Source organism: Xenopus laevis, chromosome 3L (assembly GCF_017654675.1).
Source record: "Xenopus laevis strain J_2021 chromosome 3L, Xenopus_laevis_v10.1, whole genome shotgun sequence".
In the NCBI taxonomy this organism is placed as follows: Eukaryota; Metazoa; Chordata; class Amphibia; order Anura; family Pipidae; genus Xenopus; species Xenopus laevis.
In genome coordinates this window covers 151,125,143-151,132,585 of record NC_054375.1, presented here as the reverse complement: position 1 = coordinate 151,132,585, position 7,443 = coordinate 151,125,143, and positions in this window count along the sequence as shown.

The following is a 7,443-nucleotide window of genomic DNA, read 5'->3' as shown; positions in this document are numbered from 1 at the left end:
CTCTATAGAACTTACTGGTTAAACAATAGTCCGCCCCACCCCCAGTTTGACAACTTCCACCATTGCAAATGTAGAACTACAACTCCCAGTATCCTGGAGGAAAGATGCAGCAGCCGGAGACCAAGCCAACAAGCCCAGATACATAATGTGGCCTATATTATTGGCAAATTTCCAGAAAGGATCATTCACTACGTGGTGTAATATTCAAAGTGCATAATTTCAACGCAGACTTCCATGGTTTTTTTTTTTTTTACTCAGAATGCAGCATTTTTCTCCAGAATTGGAGTTTTAGGTCTTAATTGGATGAGCTGGGGGGAGTGATAGGAAATTACAAATCCCAGCTTTGGCTGGCGTAACCTTAGGGTAAGTCCACACAGGGCATTTGGGGAGATTTGGTCGTCTGGAGACTAATCGCCTCGTTTTTACGGCCTTCCCTGATATTTGGCAGTTTATGGCATCTTAACAGCAGCCTTTATGGCATTTGCCAAGATCTAAAGAATAAATACATAAGCAAGATGGCTGACATAATAATTATGAACCCAAACACCAAATAATTAGAGTTTTGATATGCATTAAAAATAAATCATTGCTTTTGAAACTTTCCTATAGTTTACATAAAAAAGCGACTGTGTAAGCATGGGGGCACCCATTCAAGTTGAAATAAGGCACTAGGGCTCATATTTATACAGCAGATAACAGATAAGCTCTGTAGAATACTATGGGGTTTAGTTCTTACACAGGGAGCAGAGATTCACAAGTGAAGGAGATTATTCTTCCACTGTACAGAGCACTGGTAAGGCTCATCTAGAATATGCCGTACAGTTTTGGTCTCCATCACTCAAACAGGACATTATTGTATTAGAGAGGGTACAGAAAAGGGCAACTAAGCTGGTAAAAGGTATTGAAAATCTTAGCTATGAGGAAAGACTGGCCAAATTGGGGATGTTCACTCTGGAGAAGAGGCGCTTAAGGGGTGATATGATAACTATGTATAAATATATAAGGGGATCATATAATAATCTCTCTAATGATTTATTTACCAGTAGGTCTTTCCAGCGGACACAAGGTCACCCATTCCGATTAGAAGAAAAGAGGTTCCAGCTAAATATTGGGAAGGGGTTTGTTACAGTGAGAGCTGTGAAGATGTGGAATTGTCTCCCTGAATCAGTGGTACAGGCTGATACATTAGATAGGTATAAGAAGGGGTTGGATGGTGTTTAGCAAGTGAGGGAATACAGGGATATGGGAGATAGCTCATAGTACAAGTTGATCCAGGGACTGGTCATCTTGGAGTCAGGAAGGATTTTTTCCCCCTCTGAGGCAAATTGGAGAGTCTTCAAATGTTTTTTTTTTCTTTTCTCTGGATCAACTGGCAGTTAGACAGGTTATATATAGACTTAAGGTTGAATTTGATGGACGTGTGTCTTTTTTCAACCTCATGGGAATTGGAACAAATTCACTGGCACACAGGGAATGATGTTAGGAGGGTGAACCCTTGTAAAGTTTATTGTGGGATGCAGGCCCGGACTGGCATTCTGTGGGATCTGGCAAATGCCAGAGTGGCTGCTATATGTTCCCATAGAAAGTCAGTATTTAGTGGGCTGGTGGAGGCTGTTTGGGCCTCTGTGTGGGCTGATTGGGCCTCTGTGTACCTGAAATGCCAGGGCCTATTTTAATTCTCAGTCCAGACCTGGTGGGATGTAACGTTTTTGGGGCAAAAAGCCCTTTTGTCATGCATTGACATTGAGGATTTTTCCTCAAAATATTGCAACACTGCAATAAACTGCAATAAACCAGTCAATTTGTCCCAATTCCATGTGGTTGTGAGGTGGCCGATACCTCTCTCACTATGTACCAGGGGTTCATGTCTTCGGAGCACCAAGGTGTGCTTTCTTTTTTCAACCTAACTTACTATATTACTATGTTACTAGATAAATGCAATTCATGTCTCCCTACAGGACTATGGAATGAAACCTTCTCTCGTTTCTAATGGGACATTCGTTGCCAAGAAATAGTTTCACTTTATGGTGTTACTGATCCTTTAAAAAGAGTCAATATTTGTTGTTTGTGTTCAGCAGAAATGGACTAAGGGGGGTCAGGGACCTGAAGTTGGGCTAAAAGATTAAATTGGAACCAAGAGAAGTAAATGATTTATAATGGATGTCGGAGAGCAAAGAAAAAGACATCAAGAAATAACAGAAAGAGGAGGCCAATATAATTATATGCAAAACAGTTTTTGTGGCAATTATGGAACCCTTACATGTCCCACACCCTGCAGTGTATCCCACATTTTCAGTCACATGCAATTGGCTTAGAAGGCTGGTGAGATAACCGGTGATTGGTAATTGGGTTTGATGACGTTCTTTACAAATTTTTCCAAAGACAAAAAAGCTGAATAATCTGCGTATTATACACCATCTCACTAGAGCAGAGGTCCCCGACCTTTTTTACTCGCCACATTCAAGTGTAAAATAATGAGCAACATAAGCATGCAAATGTTCTTGAAGCTTCCAAATAAGGGTTGTGCTTGGGTATTGGTAGCTCCTATGTGGGCTTAAATACAACAGGAGGGTCTGTTTGGCAGAAAATCTGGTTTTTATGGAATTAAAGCTTGCCTTTAAGCCAGGAATTTAATAAGAAGCACCTTCTTTGTGGCCACTGGGAACAACATCCAAGGGGTCGGAGGGCAACATGTTGCTCATGAGCCACTGGTTGGGGATCACTGCGCTTGACAGTTATAGTAGAACTTGTAGAAGTATAAGAAAGGCACCTGGGAATAGACAAAACATCACTAAATTCCCAAAGGGAAAGGGCGCAAGAGACACTGTATATAGCCTAGATCAGTGATCCTCAACCAGTGGCTCACAAGCAACATGTTACTCGCTAATCCCTTGGATGTTGCTCCCAGTGACCTCAAAGCAGGTGCTTATTTTTGAATTTCTGGGTTGGAGGCAAGTTTTGCATAAAAACCAGGTGTTCTGCCAAAGAGAACCTCCTGTAGGCTGCCAGTTCACATAGGGGCTACCAATAGCCAGTCGCAATCCTTATTTGGTTCCCCAGGTAAAGTTTGTATGTTTTTGTTGCTCCTCAACTCTTTTTACATGTGATTGTGACTCATGGACTATTAAATGTCAATTGCTTGTTACAGTGACCCAAGTGAATGAACCTTCCTTGGTCCTTACCTGCTGATTCTCCACTCCATTTCACCACGTTACCAGCTTACTTCTCTTGGTCATCTCCTAACTTTAGCATGTTCTACAGGCATGGACCCCTTACTGTCTTCTAGACTGATTAACTAATGACTTGTCCATAAGGAGCTGTACATATAGACAGGCCCGGACTGGCAATCTGTGGGTTCTGACAAATGCCAGAGGGGCTGCTGTAAGACGCCATAGACAGCCATTATTTATTTGGCCGGTGGGGGCCTCTTTGAACCTGAAATGCTAAGGCCTTTTTTGATTCTCAGTCCAGACCTGCCTACAGACCATTTGTTCTGCACATGTGAAAATCCATTCTAATATTTCTAGAATCCAACATAGAATGTTGCCATGTTCCTCCCCAGAATATCTTGCATTTTGGTACATAAATAACATAAACCAGAAACCATTAGGGTAATGGGCCAAGGGGCAATTCCTAACCCAAAAGGAGACATAAAAACAGTTCACACATTGACAGTAGCCTTTGAGAAGATATGTCATGTTCTTTAACATCACAGTTTTGTACTACTTACACTCACAGTCCTCAAACATCAATACCCATAGAGGCCAGAATACCATTATATGATTAGGTTAATTTGTTCACCAAAACTATACATCAGAACATTTGCAAAAGCCAAAGAGAAGTTTGTCAGTAGGACTATAGTAGAGACTATATAGACCTTCTAAAGGTCATGCCTCACAAAAAGGCAAACACAACACTGTCACGGAGTCTGAGATCTCTATTTCAGATGTGTTGCTTCCTCGCGCCAAGGGATGATCAATAAGTTCCCGTTTGGAAGCACCAGTAGTTACTGGAAGTGTGTAGGGTGCTGGGCATTGGCCTAGAAAAGAGCTGATACGCAGTCGGTCATTTCAGAACGACTTGCACTCTGACTTATAAACTGTTTGTTCATGAAGAATCAGGGATGCACTGATTTCACAATTTAAAGATTTGGCTGAATCCACCACAAACCAAATCCTAGGCATGGATATGGAAAATAAAAATAAGCAAAAAAAATGTCACATTCTGGGCTCAAGTCATGTGATAACAAAAAACAATTACCTTATAATTAGGGTTCAGTTTATGTTTGGCAAGACACTCAGATTCAGTAGAATCCAAATGCTAAAATTGGCCGTATCCCAAACCAAATCGGAGGTTAGTATAATATAACCTGGGTCAGAAATATCCAGGTGTAACATAAGCCTAAAGGTGATCCAAACATGCCTAGATATGGTGCTTTATTGGGGTTCTTTTGAGGTAGCTCATACATGCACTGATAAAATCACACCTATAGAATCCTGGAAAACAATGTTCTGTAGGACTATTAGGGGCTGATGCACTATGGGTCGAATATCGAGGGTTAATTAACCCTTGATATTCGACTAGGAATTGAAATCCTTCGACTTCGAATATCGAAGTCGAAGGATTTAGCGCAGAAAATTCGATCGAACGATCGAAGGATTATTCCTTCGATCGAACGATTAAATCCTTCGAATCTGACGATTCGAAGGATTTTAATCCAACGATCGAAGGAATATCCTTCGATCAAAAAAACTTAGGCAAGCCTATGGCGACCTTCCTCATAGACTAACATTGAGCTCGGTAGCTTTTATCTGCCGAAATGGGGGGTCGAAGTTGTTTTTTTAAAGAGACAGTACTTCGACTATCGAATGGTCGAATAGTCGAACGATTTTTACTTCAAATCCTTCGATTCGTATTAGTAGTCGAAGGTCGAAGTAGCCCATTCGATGGTTGAAGTAGCCCAAAAAATACTTCGAAATTCGAAGTTTTTTTACTTCGAATCCTTCACTCGAATTTAGGGAATCGGCCCCTACGTATTAGTATATCAGTGTATGGTGGCCCGTTGATACTGGCTGATAATCATGTACTATGGATATCAGTTGGTTGAAGGGTTGGCCAATGTTGGGCAGTGGATGATGTTTTGGCAGATGAAGAAGTGAAGAGGGGCCACAGCACCCCTCAATTCATTTATGAACACTGCTGCAAGTTATTAAGGTACTTCTGTCCAAACACACATTTTTTGACATGGTTGTAAGTATGTCCATCCTTGGTGGTGTCACTAAGGGGGAGTAGGGGGTGTGATTACACTTGGGCCAACACCCCTTGAGGCCAGAGGTGCAATAAGGCTTATCATGTGGACTGGGGAGCAGGAATCCAGAGGAAGGGGGGCAGGTTGTACATCCAGCACCCGGCCCAGCCACCCCTAGTTACTCCACTGTCCACCCTGTCTCTTCTGATGCTCAACTGTAACATCCATCTTCTCCATTTTGGAATGCTGGGAAATCAGGATTAGCAAACTCAAATTGGCACACACTGTAAATATTTTATGAAACATATGGGGAAATATAGAGCAGAAAGTACAAAATGCGTGTAACACACGAGAGAGGAAATCATTTTATTTAGCCTTAATCCTTTAGTGACTCTGTTCTTTTATTAACATAAGCAATGGTAATGTTTTTCAACCATTTAGATTGTAAGCTTTTGTGACCTTCCGATCCTATTTTTATTCTGTAACCCCTGTCTGTTAAATAATTCAGCCCCCCCCCCGTTTGTTATATATCCATGTAAAGTGCTGGCATTATATCAATAAATGATTATGCTGTTGTTATCTTAATTTATATAGTTCTACTCGTCTACACAACACTGTACATATTGACTTTGCATTTATAGTGCAGACAGGTGGAACAAACATTGCATTAAATAAATATAAATATACACACGGATTTAACAGACACAGCAGGAAAGAGATCACTGCCCCACAGAGCTTACATTCTATAACAGTTTGGCATCTTTCTTTTGGCCGCATAAATGCCTGGGATTCTGTAGTCCCTGGGTAGTTACGGAGTTAACTCGGGCTTTACTGGAAGGGGAGTTTCTGGCAGCTAGTTAGGATTTATGTGAAGGATTAGTGCTGGTGAAATTGCCCAATGTTGCTCAATGTTTGCCTGAGAATAAGATAAACAGAGATAAGGAGATATCAGAGCTACAGAGAAGAGAACTTTTGCCAAACTCCCCCATCTCCTGTGTATTTGATACAGGGGTGAGAGATGGAGGGGCGAGAAGGGGGATATGGCTCTTCAGTGAGTTTGTGGCTACAACAAACATAAAATATGAATATAAAGAAACATTTGTATAAACAGTGAAGTTACATGCCTCGATGCAGAGGTTTAAGCCTCTGCCTGTACATGTCCTAAATAAATCACTTTTTTCACATTAGGAACCAGTACTGGGTTGGACTGGGCCAGTGGGAAAAAACCCGGGGGGCCCCAGCTCTTTTGGGCCCTGCCGACCCAGACCCGCTCCCTGCAACTTCCTCTCTTTACCTCCCTGATGCTGACGCTCGCTATAAACAGCTGCGCACAGGAGGGGAGGAGTGCGGAGGCTACTGGGGGGCCCAGGGGATGGTGTGGGGGGCCCCTGAGGCTGCAGGCCCGGTGGTCCCTGGGACCCAATCTGACACTGGTCACAAGCGGGTGGGCGGGTGGTGAGAGAACCAGGTATGGGCTGCTGGGCTCCACCAAAGATCTTTTCTTTTGCAGGAGGGCCTAATGCACTTTTATTATGCTACTGAATTGCCCGTTGTGCTATAGGCAGGGGTGTAACTACAGAGGAAGCAGACCCTGCAGCTGCGGGGGGGGGGGGGCAGGGTGTAAAGGGGCCCCATGAGGCCCTAATTCATATACAATTTTAAAGAAAATTGGTCAACACATTTTGGGGACCTGAAAAATAATTTGCTGTGGGGCCCAGTAAAACCTAATTATGACACCGGCTATAGGCTCTTTATAATAGAGAATTAACACACAATTGCTACTGATCTGAATCCCATTGTTAGCAGCAGTACCATCTTGCTTTATGGCTGAGATTCCACAGATGAATGTAATGTACAGTGCAACTGTGGTTTGGGTCTCTCCCTGTGCCATAACTATGGAGGAAGTGGAGGGGATGTTTTCTCTGTATAGGGGGCCCACATGTGACCCCCAAAGCTTGCAATGGTCCCAGGTCACCCACTATTTTATGTGCATCGTAGGTGATATTTTGTGTGCCTTGGGTTACCGACGATTTCGTCACATGTAGGGGGAGGGCCTGGAAAAAATCTACCAGGGGGCTCAGGATCCAAAATTGCACCACTGGTCTCTCTAAAGGGTCTTTTTACTAAAGCGCAGTCAATTTGACAATATGTTTCCAACATGTTATCGCTGCAAATATTCAGATTTCCCCCAATCA